This window comes from Ochlerotatus camptorhynchus, unplaced genomic scaffold (assembly GCF_037179485.1).
Source record: "Ochlerotatus camptorhynchus isolate MF236.1 unplaced genomic scaffold, CSIRO-AGI_Acam_v1.1 ptg000361l, whole genome shotgun sequence".
Lineage (NCBI taxonomy): Eukaryota > Metazoa > Arthropoda > Insecta > Diptera > Culicidae > Ochlerotatus > Ochlerotatus camptorhynchus.
In genome coordinates this window covers 3,230,843-3,249,871 of record NW_027040849.1, presented here as the reverse complement: position 1 = coordinate 3,249,871, position 19,029 = coordinate 3,230,843, and the positions used below count along the sequence as shown (strand labels likewise).

The 19,029-nt window shown below is 37.2% G+C and overlaps 1 protein-coding gene across 3 annotated transcripts in view; it reads left to right on the top strand.

The window, feature by feature from the left end:
* Positions 1-19,029, top strand: part of Pka-R2 (cAMP-dependent protein kinase type II regulatory subunit) — a 369,683-nt gene that overhangs the window by 95,118 nt on the left and 255,536 nt on the right. The gene's annotated exons all lie outside the window — the stretch shown is intronic.

Genomic DNA, 19,029 nt, shown 5'->3' with positions numbered 1-19,029 from the left:
AGGTTTGTGAGAGCGTTCTACAGGGTGAGACGGCAAGGGGACAGCAATGATTCCTGACATCCTGACTGATTGATTGCTGCTCCAGTTGGGCTGACGTTGCTGACCCAGTTAGTGGGCAATGACGCTTCGTCCTGAAATTGGCGCTGCAGTTCGGTTGATAGAGGGCGGCAGCAGATAGGCTATTTCGTGAATGCAGACAATTTTGAAATTAAAGTTTTAGTTATGGGAATGCATCATCTACCCCTAAAGTTGATAGTTAGGAACAGTTTTCATTTTGATTTCAGGGATGAGTGATAGGGAACCAGTTCCAGGCCAAATTTTTCATGAAACTTTGCATAATTATGTGTTATGGGCAATCATACACATTTCTAATCTAATCTAACACCAACACAACCAGTTCTTGAAAGCATCCTCGGAAATCATTAATATACCTCCGTCATTTTTCTTGTCTATATGATATATGTTTCACATCGAAGATGTGCCACACATACCATAACGGCCAGGCCTACTGTGCAGCATTTAAGGGGCAAGATGATTCAGAAAACATCGGGCCTGTTTAAATCGAGGATTTAACTACGATGCTTCAGAATCCAATAAATGGATGAAACGTGGACATCTCGTACCGTACGCTCCGTTTTTGGTAATCATATGATTGGTTAATCGTTGCAACCATCTAAGCTAGAAACGTTAAGTGATGCTCCAGTTTCCTCTGACGGTTGGGACATGAGCACTAACTCTTATCCTAGCCATGTATGAGTTATGGTTATAGCGCCCTTACTCGCTTTCCAACCAATTTAAATATTTTTGGTTCATCTTCTGAATTAGAATACCTTTTTGCAGCTACTTTGTCACCAGTTATAGGCACAAAACTGTGGAATTTCTGTGTGCCAGATATTGTCTTTGTGCTATATAGTTCTTCGAGTTCTTCTGACATTTCGATGTACTGTTCAGTGGATATGTACTCGAAACGTAGTTTTGTGATATTTGTATCTGTTTGTTCAACTGCCCAGTTATATAATTATCGTGGAGTTGTTATGGTGTTTCCATAATTTCGAGCAAGACTAGCTCTCTTTGCCATTCGCTTGAGAGTGCCACCAATGGCATCACAGGGACCTTTTCCACGAGACGTTGCAAAAAAATGCCATTCTGCTTCTATAGCATGCTTTGACTGAAATCTACAAAGACTAGCAAAGTTTTGTTTTTATTTTTGTATTGTGATGCTGCCCCATCTGACATAAAAGTAATTCTAGAAAAATGTATCGATTGTTTAATAAAATCTATCATTTTTGAGATGAACAAGCTAACATTTTCAAGTTTATTGGCTTGAGAATTATTCCAGTGATATCCTTGAGCAGCGTTTTGAGTAATGAATGAATAATTTTCAGAAAAATCACAAATTGATAGAATTTCCCCTTCCTTTAAGGATTATTTTTTATTTCTTAGAAAAGATGACTGTTGTTTGTAAATAAAGTCATGAGTTATAAGATTGATAATTTTATCAACGAGATATGGAATAATTTCATCAACAGGCTTGATAATCGTTTCCAAATTACAACGATTAGTATTCAGCCACTTTTGAAACACAACATCTTGTTTATCATTTTTTCTAATAGCAAAGTATGTTCCTCTTCCAAATGTTCATTGAAAGTATCGGATTTTGCCTCAGTAGTAGACAATATAATCAATTATATTATTTTCTAATGATATAAGCCCTTTTCATATGGAATTCTCGATTATTGATTAGTTGCTGATTAGACAAAATGGAATCACAAATTGAGCTTCATTGGGTTCTGAGATGATTTTGAGCTTCACTGGTTTAGTTTTGTGTGAACATGGTACGTTAAAAAAATCAGTTCAGACATGAAAAAGTTTTTGTAAGAAAAATCTTTTTCTCTCTCGCGATGTATGGATGGATGGTAGTAAATATAATTACCTATGTTGAGGCAAAGTTTCATCCAAATCAAATTAGGCCATTTTTTAATCGAAATCAAATTAAAAAAATCAGTGTAGGTCTTAAATGGAATTTTTATCAGTATTTTTTTCAAAAACTTGGACAATTTACTAAAAGTCATCCATACAACACATTTTTGTAGGAGTTGTCATTTTTCCTTAATATTTTTTTGAAAAAAATCGAAGAAAAAGTTTGACCCTTCTCAAAGTTAAACTAGATAAATTTTGGAAAAACTGAATATGCAAAAGTGCTTATTTAGTCAAAGTCTACAAATCCAGGTTATTTCATTGAAATCTGAGAGGGTGTTGCCAGCTTCGATTCGATTTGGCGCGAAATGCGTCTCTATGAACATAAACAATACTTTTGATTTGAAATGTACAACATAAAAATTCATAACGGGTGTGGTCTCTACCCGAGTCTTGTCACTATTAACAAGGCAGAAAAAGTAACAAGAACCAAAATGTGTTCCCTTGATTAGTGAAAAATCCTATTCCCTAAGTTTGAAGTTGTTAGGACTAGGAACCGGCGCACGACGAAAAGGTTATCCACCAGCGTTACTGGTTTGGAACGAATTCACCAACTTTAGCCTATTGAACCTTAAGGCAGCTTGACATGTGTTGATATAGAATTCCAAATTATAGACGGTCCGTTTGACGAAGACCAGTCGTAGTAGTCTGGTTTGTGGTAAAGCTTGTACTGAATGTCTTCCCTCGATTTGAGATAAAAGATGTTCGGATGTAGTTGATTTTTGATTTGCATTGGCAAGCCTTTTCATAGTCAATAATACGGTAATCTAAATACTTGGAAAATGGTCAAGAAAACAGCAAAACTTAACAAAACGTTGAGGTACTTTATTAGAAAATTCATTAAGCATTCCCTTGCATCCACATATGAGTTGTATTTTTACAGTAGGATATAAGTTAGAGAATTAATTTGTTCTAGAGATAAGCTGCTAATACCTACTAACCTGCAAGATACACTTTCTTAAAATAGCGTTAAAAAATAAAAACGGACGTAAATCCTTAGAAGAGCGATTTTTTTTTCATCAAAAATATGCATTTTTAGAGCCATTACAACTTTTCAAAATGATAAAAAAACGGTTTTTAAGGGGGTACTACCGTTTGTGTTTCATTTTCACTCTTCGTCCACTTGAGTGATAGAAAATTGTCCTCTTCGGCAAAGTTTCTTAAAATGACTACAATGTTTCCATAGATGTTCATCGATTTTAACAAGACATAAAAGAGTTATTTTTTATCTCAGTGTATACGACCCTTAAATAAAAAAATGAAGTACTCAAATAATGAAGAAACATTCAAGAAGACATCAAAATGTTACACTCAATAGTTTCGTCGCAAATGGCCATCCCAAGCAGGGGTTGAAACTGTTGACGTTTTTTACGACACTCGCTTCGTTGTCATGCGCGACAGTCTGTTTTATTCGTACTCTCATGCTCTACCGTCGTCTTTCTCACACAACACAACCGGTAGAATAACATTCGAGCAAAAAGAAAATTATCAAATAACTATCATATGATATGAGTGATTTCGTTCTAATTCCTCAGTTTGGTGTAAATTAAACCATTTCTGATCAGAAATTTTATTCCTAGGCCATCATTGCTTGCTATTTTCAGAATTCACTCAAGCACAACATCAGCAGCTCTTATTATGAGAAAAACTAAAATACATACATTCGTGACCGTCTTCGGCGAAAGTGTCGTATGACAGAGCCTGTCATATGACATTTGAGTTTGGTAGTGTACTATGATAGCTTGTTTTGCAAGTGTCGGAGGCAAAGGCAGTCGATTATCACAGAAAATGTGTCGACTACCGTGACCGCTTAAAAGACTGATCCCAAGTAACTTTGCAAGTTTTATAGAGGTTTTATAGCATTCTACAAGTCTGAATCGTGGTCTACAGAACCCTCATAAAACCAAAATTGTTACTTGGGATGTCTTACTTTTTTTGATTTCGTCCCACTGTGCACCGGGGTCTTCCCCATCCATTTTGTATGATATCTGATTGGCGATTTTTTGGATTGATCTTTGATCTTGGATTGATCGTCTGATTTTTAAGTAAAGCGGATGCCACCGTCTTGGATTCCAAAACAATTCTTCCCTGTTCAAAAAATACCTGCAAGTCTCCATCTTGGATTTCAACGTTAAATTGGACCTCAATGTTCGGCCTATACACATCTTTCTCATTAGAAAAATACTACGTTGGTGTACGTTTTGGTAGTTAGCTGTTTTCTAAGACCTCGATATTATAACGCATTTTCTAAAAAGTTTCATCAATTTGCCAAATTGGAAACATTAAAACCTTCTGACATCCCAAGAGAACGAGGGGGTTTTGTCCTTGTTCATTTTTTTTCTTCTTCAATACATTAGCCATGAATTCACTGGAGATTGGTATCAGCGAATCTGACGACGGCAGCAAACTAAGCAGTGGTGAGTCAATTTTGCCTATGGCATTTCTTCCTCTGGTTCTAATGGGTCCACCTTCATCGATGGGATCGATAAATATACATACCATGTATACCACACGATTATCGCGGGCATGGATAGAGAACTGTGTGACAAATGTCACTTTTCAGTTAATTTATGTGACACTACGGCTTATTTTTGTGGTATTTCAAAACACTTTAAAACTATGAAATGCGTGCGAATCAATTTTTTGTCGAATTTACGTAAATTAAGTGGATCACTGATACATTGGCTCCAAGCAAATGTGCTAATCAACATTTTGCCGACATCATTTCGCTCTGACTAGGCAAAAAATGATACACACTCAAAGGACGCCAGTGGTGCTTCCTTTGAGAATTTTAGATTAGTTTTCCATTTCCTCCACCGTTGGGTGGCATGCATGGGTCGACTTTTAGCCAAAGCCTTCTGAAAAGGGTTGTGCTGCTGCTACAAGGGTATTAATTTTGGATGACTCTTGCTCGGCGGTTCGCGTGAACTCAACTATTTTGAGACAGACGAATCATGATTTCGTGCTGGATCTACATCTATAGTATGAATTAGGAGAGAACTACCCGGTCAGATATGACGCAAATGTGGGATTTGTTTTGGTCAAGCACAGTGGCACCAGACCAAACAACTAATAATATCGTGCACGGTTCGCCCACTGTGCTCCAATCCGTGTATTCGGTTCAGTTCGTTGGCATCTGTTCGGTATCGCATCCGAGGTTCGGGTTCATCAGGGGTTTTGGAATATTTATGATGGTTTTCGGTTGATTCGTGTGGCAATCACGAGTGGTTTCTAATTGAATTCTTCGTCCAATTAGCGGGTATTGAACGCGATTGGAATTAAGCGTCGATGAATTGAATTGCAGCCGAAATAGATTATTGGCAACGGCGTTATAACATTGTCGTTATGCTCCGCTGATGATGGGACCGATGGGAATGGCTCCGTAAATAGATTCATAAACGAGCTCATAGATGTTCAGTGCCACCATTTAATGGTGGAAATGCTTTTGCATGTTGACTATATTTTCTATCCGCTATTTTTAGGCTGAATTGCTGAGCAAGTTCTTGCCAACTAATTTAGATCCGGCTAGCCACTAGCATATTTCGATGGGACTTGGTTGCTAGATGATCCAGATTTAGGTAAAGCGTTTTGCTTAAATTAACCCGAACAATGAATAATGGAATATTAATCGATTCTCTTCATCGACTTTTTCTTAAGATAATAGCTTAGCTACTAATAGGGTTTTGGTACTGAGAGGTTCAATGCCGGTAATACCGGTAAATTACCAGTACCAAGGAATTTTTAAAAAATAAATAGATAAAATTTATACCTTTTTCGTCGATTTTTCCTTTTAGTTCTACTACTTTTGTATCACTTTCACTATTTACTTTCGCTATCACTTTGAACTATAACAGATACGTATTTCGTTTACTACTTGTAAACTTCTTAAGCGTCTAGTCATAGGCTTAAAGAAAAAGCATTGCTTCTATTCCTTATAAACGTGTATAGGTAGGTGCATATAGGGAAAATGGTTCTAATGCTGGCCTATGGATCTAAGATTGGCCTATGGATCTGAGATTGGGCTAAAAATCTGCTATTTATAAATTTTATTTAGATGTACGCGTCATTAGGTAGCACGGTAGTAATGGATATTGTTGGTCACTATTGAAAATTTAGTCGATTGCTGAATTTATGTATTGGTCCATTTAGGCCGACATTACATCAATGTCCCCTATATGCACACTACCTATACATTGAAGCTCATAAAGTTTTCGAATGTTCCTGGAACTGTCCTGAATTGCTCAAAACTTTCCCGAAGCTCTCTAACCTTTTTTATAGATCTTTAAACTTACCAGAAGATTTCTTGAAGTTCTTGTAAAGTTCTTGAAGTTGATCTAACTGTCATAAAGTACTCTAATCTTCATCAAGTTCATGGGCCGGCGCCGGTGGTGTAGTGGTAAGCGTGACTGCTTTCTAACACCCCAATTGGTCTGGGTTCAATCCCAGCCGAGGTCGGTGGGATTTTTTTGAGGCATAAAAATCTCTGGTCACGTCTTCCTTCGGAAGGGAAGTAAAGCCGTTGGTCCCGGCCCATGTGTGTTGATGAATGGGTGCGATATCCTACGCAGGTGTGGAAGCTGCCTTCCTGCACATTCGATTGCCCGTCAATGGATGGCAATCGATGTCCGTCGGTGATTGGCACTAGATTGCGGAACAGAGACCGACGTTAAAAAATAAAGGAATTATCAAGTTCATACCCTTAAAGATCTTTAATCTTCCCAAGACAGTGGACAGTGCTACTAAAAATGCCTTAAAACAAATTTAATATCAAAAATTTAAATTAGAGGAAATGGATGTAATGTCGGCCTAAATGCCCCTAATTTGGGCCCATACATAAATTCAGCAATCGACTAAATTTTCAATAGCGACCAAAAATAGCCTAGTACCGTCCCAATGACGTGTTCATCTAGATAAAATTTGATAAATAGCAGATTTTTAGCGATGGGCCCAATCTTACGTCCATAGGCAGGGCTGGAGGTGAGTCACTTTTTAGTGACTTGGTCACTGTTTTCAAACCAGTCACTAAAAAGTCTTTAAAGTAACGTGAAATTATTACAAGATTGATCATTCTTTGCTTTGTGAGGTTTAATCGTCTTTCTCTACCTACAGGGTGTCTACTCATTTTTCGAAATCAAATTTCCTGAGTTTTCCAGTTTTTTCCAGAACTTAAACGGATAAATTCAAGGCTTATAATAAGAAAACTAATTTTAAAATTCGTTCAAAATATGCTTTTTTCTGGAAGATCAAAATCAAAAGTAATTAACCAAAACGTTTTTAAGACATGGCCATCAGTTTTAAAGAAACAACTTTATAATCAAATCCATTGAGTTTAGAACTTACTTTATTTCTCACTTCAATAAAGTTAAAAAAAAAACTACTTAATTTGAGTAAGTCCAAGATCTAACAATATTCAATGTCTTGTAGTTTCGTATTCCATGTACAACAACAAGATATTGAAAATTGGCAAAGTGCCTGAATTAAGGAAAACATTAATTGATTTATTTCAAGTTCGCAATTCACTTTATGAAAGATTAGAGATCTTCATTGCATTCCCATTAATTTCACAACAATTGTAGGAACTTTGAAGAAGTTCTGAGGAATGACAGGAAATGCTGAGAATTTTAGTAAAGCTTCTTAAACAAACTACGGTAACATAAGGGAAGTTAACACACTGAAATTATAGGGAAACTTTTATGAAGATCATAGAATTTCAGAGTGCATCACAGGTGTTAAGCGAACTTGAGAAATATAGAAACCTTGAGGGGTATTCTAATCTAATCTAATCTAATACAAACGCAGCCAGTACGAGAAAGCATTCTGGAAAATGATTAGGTTAGATGAGGTCTAATCATTTTTCTTGTCTAATTGATATTTACAGCATATCTGAGATATGATATAAACATCAATACGGCCACGCCTACTGCGTTGTATTTGCCGAAAAAGGTGATTCTTGGAAATGAATGGGAACATTTCTTGAATCTACAGGGGTGGAAGGATGCGTGAACATACCGTACCGAACGCTCCGAGTTACTATGTGTAGTTGTGTGTAATGTGTAAGTATTTGTACAATATTGAAGAATCATAAAATAATGCAATGGAAGAATCTTACTGAATTTTTTCCTATGTTGGTAATGATTTTTTTGCGCTTAAAAGTTTCGTTGGATGCATCCGCTCTTTGTTTATCATGGGGTTTGGGATGCAGTTCCTCGTCATTGCTCGTGGTTATGTTTAGTGATGTGATGGAGATCATTTCTTTCACTAGAAACTACTACTCCTGGCTGATCCGCCAGCCTTGCATCGAGCTGGAACCGCAAGCAAGAAAATCAATTGCCTCCCCGCTCGAATCCTTCGAAAGTGGTTCCAATAGATACTCGCCCATTTTGGCTTGCAGGCATCAGTACTTTGCAGGAGACATTTTGCACGTACGAGTTTAACCTACTTCCACTGGATATCACCGTTACCTCCTGGACTTATTTTGTAACTTCCGGCTTCCGGATCGTTATACACTTGTAACTAAACCCAAACGGACACGATTCAACAGCGTACATTAGCGGAGATCTGCTTTTTCGCAACGTTTCACGGCGGCGGCAAATGAAGAAAGAACCCGGTTTGTTCACTCGCGGTAATTTTAAAAACTCTTTCGATCCTATTTTTTTTAACTAACGAAACACAGCACTAATAAACACACGCGAAATTATTGAAAAAGTTTTCAGGTGTCCAAAATGCACCAGCTAAAGGACTTATTGCTCTCATAGAAACCTTGAGGGGTATTGTGCATTTCTTTAAGAAGTCCTAAGCACCCAAGCAACACACTTTCATCAAAATAGGCTGCTGCAGCTTGATTGTGACTTGAATAAGTTGCAAACATGTTACTACGACTTTTCAGTGACAAGTGTGTTGCTAGGGCACCTCAAAAAAGCTAGATCTAGAGATCTTTGGGGAATTTCAGATCTTAAGGGGGTATTCCCAATCTTTTGCCTTTTTTCGGCCTGTTTTTCAATTAATTTTTTTTCAAGGAAAATGAATAGTAATGCGCCTAACTCTTTGGGATTCTTGTTTATTGAACATTAAAGTTTACAAATAAATTTTTTTCGACATAAAAAAAGACATTATTGACGTCACAAAATGGCGGCAAACAGACCCCTGTTCGCCGCAAACGCCTGGACGGGCGAAGACTTTTCTCTGGAACGGCTTCATCTGAAACAGATTTCGTGATGAAATTATAATCTGCATAAGATTCTCTGGAGCTTCTCCCGTTGGCAGCAAAAAATCTTGCAAATTAACAAAATGGCGGCCATATGAAAAAACAGGCGATTTTTAGCCCGCTTTTTTGCAGCTTTAAGGTGCTTCAAACAATGTTAAATATTAATATTTTTGGCTGAAAGTGGGAGAAGCTCCAAAGAATTTAATAAGGAACAAAATGCGCAAAGATTCAAGTCAATATCTCTTATAGTTTCTGAGAAAAATCTTCGCCCGATAAAAAAAATGTGGTTTCGAGAAAAACGCGTTTAAAGTTTTGACTTTAGTTAAAACCATTTGGGGGTTCTTACCATTAGTCAGCTATGCCTGGACACCGAATTCGCTGATCGGAAAACGGCTTGGGGGGATGAAAGTATATAGTCTAAAGTACAAAAAAACGTGAAAAAAAAAAAATTGATTTTTTGAAAAAAAAAGATCGGGAATACCCCCTTAAGAGCAGTTCCCATGACTTCAGTTCTGACTTTTTGGAGCAGTTTAAATGTCTATTTTTGTAAATTTAGAAAAATTGAGAACCCTTAAGATGTTCCGAGAATTTCTGGGATGTACAGAGACCATCAAAGAATTTATGAAAACTTCAGAAATATTTCAGGAACTTCACAGAAGTCCAAAGAATTTCAGAGAAATTTATCTTCAATATAATTGAGAGCTTAAGGGAAGCTTCGAGAACATTAAGACAGATCAGAGAATCAAAGGGCAGTTCAAATAATTTCTAGAAAATTGTAGAAACCTTAAGGAAGTTCCGGACTATATCAGAAAATTTGTTGGATTATTAAACACATTTAGAGAACTTCAGGTGAGCATAGTTCAGGGAAAATAAGTGAGCGTTTTTAATGGTTAGAATACTTAAGGAAAATTGTAGAAACTTCAAGCCAAATCATTTAATTTCAGTAAAGTTGCGGGTTCTTAAAAAATACTGATAAATTCAGGGCAGTCTAGAGAACTTTGAGGAAATTCAATAATCGTTTAGGCAGTGTTAATACCTATTGAAGAAGTTTTAAATTAGTGTCGATAATTTAATGGAAGTTTCATGAACTTCAGAAAAATCATGAGAACTTCAGTGGAAATCATAAAACTATATTAATTTTTTCGTTCTAATTCCATGAAAACTGCGGGAGCACAAAAGTTCTAGAAAAACTTCGAATACTTCACAGAAGGACAGTGGTCTTCAGAAAAAATTTCGAGAACTTCATATAAATCTATCAAGCTTAAGATGAGATCCGCGAACCGCGGCGGCACAATTAAATTCAGCGCAATACAACAAGCTTCATGAGAACTGCAAAAACGTTAGAGCAGTTTTGAGAATTTCAGAAAAGAACAGAGAACCTCAGAGCAGTTCCGTTATCATAAGAGAAGTCACATAAATTTTAAAGAATTTAGAGAACTTCAGCGAATTTTTAAACCTTTAGTAGAGATTCATGATCGTTAGAAAAATTTAAGGAAACTTTAGGAAGTCCTATAAAGTTCAGGGAAGTTTAAGAATTTGATGAGTAGTATTGTGAGCATCAGGCTAGTTTCTCAAACTACAAAAGAACGTCAAGGCAGATTCATTAACTTCAGGAAAAATTTGGGAAGTTCCCAGAATAGTCCATTCCATATTCAATGGAAATTTCGATGAAGCATTCCTCCGAATTCAATTTTCTTTTAGTTTTCCTCGAAATTACCTTGAAATTCTCCACAATAAGACACCCTTTGGAAAGATTACCAGAATATTCATTAATTCATTTCAGATTTCCTTTTGAAGCTCTCTCTTTCCCTTAGAATTCTACTCATATTAAAGTCTCCTAAGAATTCATTGGCATTTCTACTCATAAATTCCTTAGATTTCTTCTCATAATTTGCTTGGAAAACTCTCCTGAATTTATTTTCCAAATTCCTTTGAAGATGTCCTGGTATTATTCTCAGATTTAATTGTGATCCTTCTTTTAGCATTTGAAAAAAAAACAAGGACTTATGCTACGAATTTGTTTTCTCCCACAAACTTTATGAAATTATCCTCCTTTGAAGTTCACAGGAGTTGTGCTCCTCAGAAATTTACTTTTAATTCAATTCAGGGTCACTTTTTAGTAACTATTTTTACAACTACTTATATTTAGTCACTTATTTCTTCAACATGCAGGGCTGGTAGCAGGTCACTTTTTAGTGACTTTGTCACTATTTTGAAGTCAGTCACTAAAAAGTCACTTTTCACGCCAAAAAGTCACTAAAGTCACTATTTCTCTAAAAATAGTCACTAAAGTCACTTTTTCACAACTAAAGGGTGATACGGTCAAAATTTGGTCAAGGGGGTCAAAGGTTTTGTCACTATTTTGAAGTCAGTCACTAAAAAGTCACTTTTCACGCCAAAAAGTCACTAAAGTCACTATTTCTCTAAAAATAGTCACTAAAGTCACTTTTTCACAACTAAAGGGTGATACGGTCAAAATTTGGTCAAGGGAAAACGCGTGTAAATCGGTGAAATCGTTTATTTAAAAAATCAAATTAAATTTCTTTTTCAAGTTCAATTAGTATAAAATTCAGGAAAAATATTCAGTAAGGCTTCCGCTTTTCCAAATCCGAATTGCCGGGCCTTACGCTTGACCCCTGCCATCAGATTTTGTACAGCCACCTTGTCCACCTTCTTCGCCGCAGAAAGCCAGTTTGCCTTGAACTGCTGCTCGCCCTTAGCAGTTTTTTTTGGTCTTCTTTAGGTTCCGCTTGACAATAGCCCAGTATTTCTCAATTGGGCGGAGCTCTGGCGTGTTGGGAGGGTTCTTGTCCTTGGGAACCACCTGCACGTTGTTGGCGGCGTACCACTCCATGGCCTTTTTACCGTAATGGCAAGATGCCAAATCCGGCCAAAACAGTACGGAACAACCGTGTTTCTTCAGGAAAGGCAGCAGACGTTTATTCAAACACTCTTTCACGTAAATTTCTTGGTTGACAGTCCCGGATGCTGCTTTTCAAGCCACAGGTACAGATGGCTTGCCAAACCAGATATTTCTTTGCGAACTTTGACAGTTTCATGTGCTTGAAAACATCTGCTACCTTTCCCCTTCCTTTTGCCGTATAAAACTCCTGTCCCGGAAGCTGCTTGTAGTCGGCTTTGACGTAGGTTTCGTCGTCCATTACCACGCAGTCAAACTTCGTCAGCATCGTCGTGTACAGCCTCCGGGATCGCGCTTTGGCCGTCGTTTTTTTTTTATCATCGCGATTTGGAGTCACTACCTTCTTGTAAGTCGATAGTCCGGCTCGTTTTTTGGCTCGATGCACGGTTGTAGACGATACACCCAGCTTATTTGCGGCATCTCGGAGAGAGAGGTTAGGGTTTCGCTTGAAACTACCGGCAACTCTCTTTGTCGTCTCAGCGGCTTCCGGTTTTCGATTTCCCCCCGATCCAGACTTCCTGGCTGTCGACAAACGTTCCCCAAACACTTTAATTACATTTGTAACGGTTGATTTGGCAACTTTTAGCGATTTTGCCAACTTTGCGTGCGAGTAGCTCGGATTTTCGCGATGCGCGAGCCAAATTTTGATACGCTGCTCTTCTTGCTTGGACGGCATTTTGACAACTGAAAAGTGAATTCCAAAATCAAAATAGGAGCAACATTCTACACACACACACCTTCAAAATGAGGGGTGTTCAGGTTTTTTAAATGCAAAATTGAAAGAAATACGTCAAGTTGATATTGACCAAAATTTGACCGTATCACCCTTTAAAATAGAGTGAAATGGTAAAATATTTACACCATTTTTAAATTGAGTACTTGGCACTGACGAAGTCTACAGTAGTCATGACAAAATATACATATCTGTTGAAAAATTAACAATTTTAACCAGGATGACCGCAAAAATTCAAGGATACACTAGGATAAATACTGGGAAATGCCTTCAATTTCGATAAAAAAAAATCCGGGAAAATATACCTCCTATCTCCAAAAATAAATTCTAAACCTTCTCTCTTCAAGGGTATTTGTCTGTGCTAGATTTTCAGAAGTCTTTAAAGAATTTTCAAGAACTTAAAAAAAAATCAAAGAACACTTTAAGGCAATTTTAAATGAATTCTTGGAATGACACCAAGACGTTTCAGAGAAGAATACCAAAGTACAGAATACGAAAGTCTTATGTAAAATTAAGTGCTCTGAGGGTCGATTTCTTCACCTCCGAATAAATCTTCACTTCCGAAGAAATCTTCACCTCCGAAGAAGGCTTAAGCAAAGGTGAAGAACCCAGCCATGAGACTGACACATACGAGCGTTGCATTTGATTATTGTTTAAATTATTAAAGATGCAAAATTTAGCTCCTAGAAATAATTCCAATATAATTGAGAGAATTCTATGATGATTGGATGAGGATTCTAGGTTCAATTCTAATAGGAATTCAAAACTAGTTCTGACATTTTTTAAGAGAGCTCTGATGAGAATTCCATGTAAATCCCGCGAACTCCTACAAAGATCTCTGCGGATAGAATTCTGAAATGATTGCTGAAGATACTTTCAAGAGAACTCTAAAAAGTTCGAAATAAATTCCGAGAAGAATTCCAATGGATTCGGCTTTTGAGGGTTCAATCTAAAGAAATTCATCGAAGAGTTTCAAGGGTATTCTGAGATGGATTTTTGTTTTGAGAATTTTGAGGAAATACCATGAAAACTCTGAGGAGAATACGAATTGAATTTCCAATAGAATTCAGGGGAGAAGTTCAAGATTATTCTAAGAAGAAATTTATGTAACGCTCAACCAGTAACATTACAAAAAACCGCAATTTGCTATTTACTGGCCATCATGTATTATGTAATCAAAAGAAAATTATTCAAATCACTTCAAGTGCTCTTCATAGGAGATTCCGTTGAGAGTTTCGATATAATTAGAGGAATTGGTGAAATGTGATTTTAACTTTCATGACAAAAACAGTTTATTCCAATATTAAACCTTATTTGAGTTTCTGAGTCATTATATAAATGTCACTATTTGGTCACTATTTCCGTAATTTTAGGTACTTAAGTCACAGCACTACCAGCCCTGAACATGGTAACTAAAATCACTATTTTTGACAGCAGTGATAGCATACATAAATTCAAATCTCGCTACCTTTACCTTAATTACCACCATGCTTGGCATACACAGTTGTACACACCAACTGCTCATTTTTTAATAACTTTTCACGCAGTTGTTGAAATTTGTTTTTCTTTAAAGTAATTGATAGTTTAGGATCATTGCTTACTATAGATATGCAAAAAGTAGATAAATCTTAAATCAACACCAATGAATTTTTACTCTTAAAGTCCGAGATGTGCAGCGAGCATTTCTCACTTCATTTTTACAACGCAAAAACAAATACAGTTTATTACTAGAATTAAAATCTACTTTGCTTAAAATAGAGTTTAAGCTATTCTATCTACTGCTTTAAAAAGAACTATGTTTCGTCAACTCTGTGTTAAGTTATTAGCAAATGAGCAGTTCGTGACCAAACCTGTGTATGCCAAGCATGATTACCACCTTCATTTTTCACGAAAATGAATCACAGGTGTCATGCACGGTTTAGTTCCAGAATGAAATTTCTAGTCCTATAATCAATAGACGTTAAAACAAAAATACTTGAACCATTGAGAATTGTTCTTCTTCTTCCTCGCATTTCAAGCTTATTGCGTATGGCATATTAGCTTATTGCGTGCTCTCAACTTAGTGTTCTTGATGCACTTCCACAGTTATTAATTGAGAGCTTTCGATGCCTGTACCATTTTTGCATTAGTATAATTGTGTGGCAAGTACAATCATACTCTATGCCCAGGGAAGTCGAGAAATTTTCCAACCCGAAAAATTCCTAGACCGCACCGGGAATCGAACCCAGCCACCTCCAGCATGGTCTTGCTTTGTAGCTGCGCCTTTACCGACTGAGCTAAGGGAGGTCCCTTGAGAATTTTATACATGTGAAATTGGTGACAGTTACTCTGCCTAACCCTTAATCTTTTAAAATTCTATATAATGTACAAAAAATAAGCCCATTTTTCGTTCAAAAATGAAGATTATCTACATTAAAATATAAATGTTCATTATAGACGACTTGATATGACTTCATATATGATTTAATATGTAATTTCAAACTGTTCTATACAGCAATAGTTAATCGTGTCTTAATCCGTTAAAAACATTGTTACACGACTTCTGGTTGGGCGTAATTTGCTGTCATTTTAATTTTGTCTTTACATTCAAAGCCACAAATAATTGCCTTCTCATAGGTGCACATATCGTGCGTCCAAACGACGCACCTTCGCATAATAACACACGCGTCTACGTGAGACCTTCTAGGTTCCGACAGTATTATGCCATCTAGCTGTCCAATATTTTCATTATTATTTTTTTCGCAGCCACCGCAGCCACCATCGTCGTTCACTTACCGCCAATAGTGGCAAGTTGTAGCCGCAGGTGACCTCCATTACCCATAGCTGGAAGGAGAAACACCACTGCGAACGTTGTCATCGTCATCGTGCAGCACTCAGGCCATCGATTTGCCATTTATCAAAGGTTTAGTCTCTGAGTCAGCGTATGTGTAGGTAGGATGTATCTATAAGCATTAGGGTGCCAATGAGCAAAAAATAAATCACACCTAATTTTCGACTTCCGAAATTTCACTACTCCCTGGAAGTCGATTTTAGGTAATACAACATTTTCGAGTTAGCACTGGATCTCGACGTTTCATGCATTTTTAAGTCATAATACGGGGTGACATTGGGCCAAAGTTTTTGTTTTCCTTGGTGTGTTTTCCGTCGATCTTGTTTTCCGTGCTGAGCACTAATGCTACCGACGCCAGGGAGGCAGCTCCCACACCTGGACCCTACCTATCGACCCATCAACTCATGGACCGGGGACCAACGGCTTTACTTCCCTTCCGAAGGAAGGCGTGATCAGAAATGTTATGTCTCAGAACATCCCGGCGGCGCCGACTGGGATTGAACCCAGGCCTGCTGGGGTGAGAGGCAATCACGCTTACCACTACACCACCGGCGCCGCTGATTGGGCCAAAGTTGAAAAATGTTTATTGCTGCAAAAATCTTGAATATACAGAAATTGATGACTAGCATATGTTCCTTGAACTCCTGGAGTTAAGTGTAGATAACATTAACCAGTTGTTTTAATTAAATAGTGCTGTAAAGTTAATTGTCATAAATAGTAGCAAAAACAGGTTTTTAAAAAATTTCACAGGTAAACAAAAGTTTATACACATTTTTATGTGGATAGACGAGGGTTACACGCGATCTTTAGCCATACATACGAAGAACATTGTGATCATAACCAAGTGTACTTCTAATAGCTACGTTACATTTACATATCTTAGGATATTTTAAACAAATTTATGTTTTAACCCAATGTCACCCCCGATAAGGATTTACATTAGTCTAGTTTTTATTTAATTTTAGTAAAATAAGATATCAATATCAATCAACCAGCTCCACGACAGTCGTAAATAAATCATAGATGAATACATTGATATGCTTTTAATTATTTTCTTTGCTAAAATGTGAATGTTGTAAGGTAGGACGAAATTTTTTGATTTTTTGGCCGATGGTCGCCCCACTTACGGTAATCTTGTCCGATTGAGCCCAAATTTTGCATACGGTCTTTTTTCGAGGCAATGAACATTTTCTAAAAGGCCGGTTTAAAAAATTCGTTGGTATCGTTTTTCCCCATACATTTCATTGGCACCCTAATAAGCATATAGCTGCGAGTGTCTCCAGGCAAGCAAGAGCTTTGCGCTCAGTTGCTGCAGTGAACCAAATAGGTGAATTTATGAATGACCGCCATAGAGTCGTATGGCGGCATTAGAGCTGTAGTGCCTTAGGCGATAATCGAATTCTCTTTTAGAGCTCCGTTTGATGCATACGGACGCCTATAATTTCAAATTAAGCGAATGGTGTCATCTCCGTTCTGGCTTCTTAGCTTCCACGAATAACAACTACACCATGTTTGCTTGGCAGATTCTGCGACGGAACTGTTGTTTGAACGCTGCAATCAAGATATAATCACTATCTAAAAAAAGATCTGTTTTACCATTTCTGACCTGAAGCGCACTGGACCTACTTAATTTATTTTCTTCTCGTTGCAACCAGATTTTGCCTTCGTCGGTATATCTGATTGCTACTCAATATCTACTCCTTGTCTTCATCCCCGTCTGGGAAACTCAGAGCCGACCGAAAATGTGCGTAAACTGGTTTTACCTCTGGCTACGGGAGGTCCAGCAGAGAGACGACGCACCATAACTGCAGGCCGCAAAAGCGAAACGCCGGCCGTCCCATGTACACCTCGCAGGTTAATGGAGACCGATGGTGAGCGGATGATAACGACTAAACGAAGAAAAACCTTCTTTGAAATGGGGAGAGCTTAATTGAACAAAACACCAGTGGAGGCAACATTTTAGAGTGGTTTCAGTTTGCAGTAATGTTGGCTTTTGATGTAGGTCAACGTGAATTTTGATTCACCAGTCCAGTAAATGTAAGTTTGATATTATTACAAAATAAAGTTATACATTAGCGCCAATGAAAATTGAAAAAAAAAACAGTTTATGAATTCATACGACGTTTCGATGTTTACCCAAATAACTGATAAACATTAAATCGTAGCCCTAATCTTGCTCTATATTCGAAAAAAGGAATTCAATGCTTATAAAGCATAATATAGGGCTTCCATAATGTTCGTATTGATTTTTCTAAAATTATTGGAACAATATATCATAAATCAGGAAAAACCAACTTTGGGTATCAGGAGAGATTCGGGAAGATGAAGTCATGGTTTCATTTGTTGGCACAGCACTTTTTCCGAGTGTACCTGTAAAGGAGAACTGGCTTTTGAAGCAACGTGAGTATTCTATTTGAAAAAAAAAACAAATTTCGGTCATATCTCAAGCTTACTCATCTTTGTATGGAGGATAATTATTTTATTTTCAGAGGAAATTTTTATAAGCAAACTAAAGGTGCTCTTATGGGCAAACCGCTCTTCCAATTTTTGTGTGAATTGTTCATGGCTAACCTAGAAAATATTCTGGACGATAGGAATGTGTTGCCGAAGTGTTGGTATAGGTACGTGGGTGACATTTTTAGCATTATCAAAAGGGAAGATTTATCAAAAATTTTGAAGAACATAAGCAAATTTCCCTTCTTAGATCTTCTCATCATTAGGGAAACGTCTTCGTTCAATTTCGAAATCTATAGGAAACCAACAAATACAAAGAGAGTAATACCAAGTTCTTCAAACCATTCCCATCAACACAGGATGCAAAATCTTCCTCTTAGCGATACAGGCAACTCAAAAGAAAAAGCTCACATTTTTTAAATCGATAGACTTAAAGGGTATCATTAAAAAATAATTCAAGTAGTATACGATACAAGAACAAGGGACCATTTAGGCATACATCTTACACTAATAACCGAGGGTTTGAAACGGGTTGCGGTGAATTTCGACCAAAATATTACCAAACCATTCAGTTCCAAGCTTTGGCCTAGATTTAGTATTCAACAGCAGAACAAATCACCTGAAGTCACTGTTAGGAGCAACAAAAGATTTCAATACATGTCTTAGGAAAAGCCGGTGTGTACAAAATCCCTTGTTCAGATTGTAATAATATCTACATTGGGCAGACGAAAAGGATTCTGGAAACAAGGTTTAAGGAACACGTCGCAGAGGTAAAAAAGACTAACAAAGAGATGGATAAAGGACTTCATTATCACAGTCCACATCGTGCTCTCTTACCGTGTGGATCTATTCGCTTTTTGCTGAAGGAAGTATTACTACTACCTAAGGCTACAACAAATTTAAACAGCACT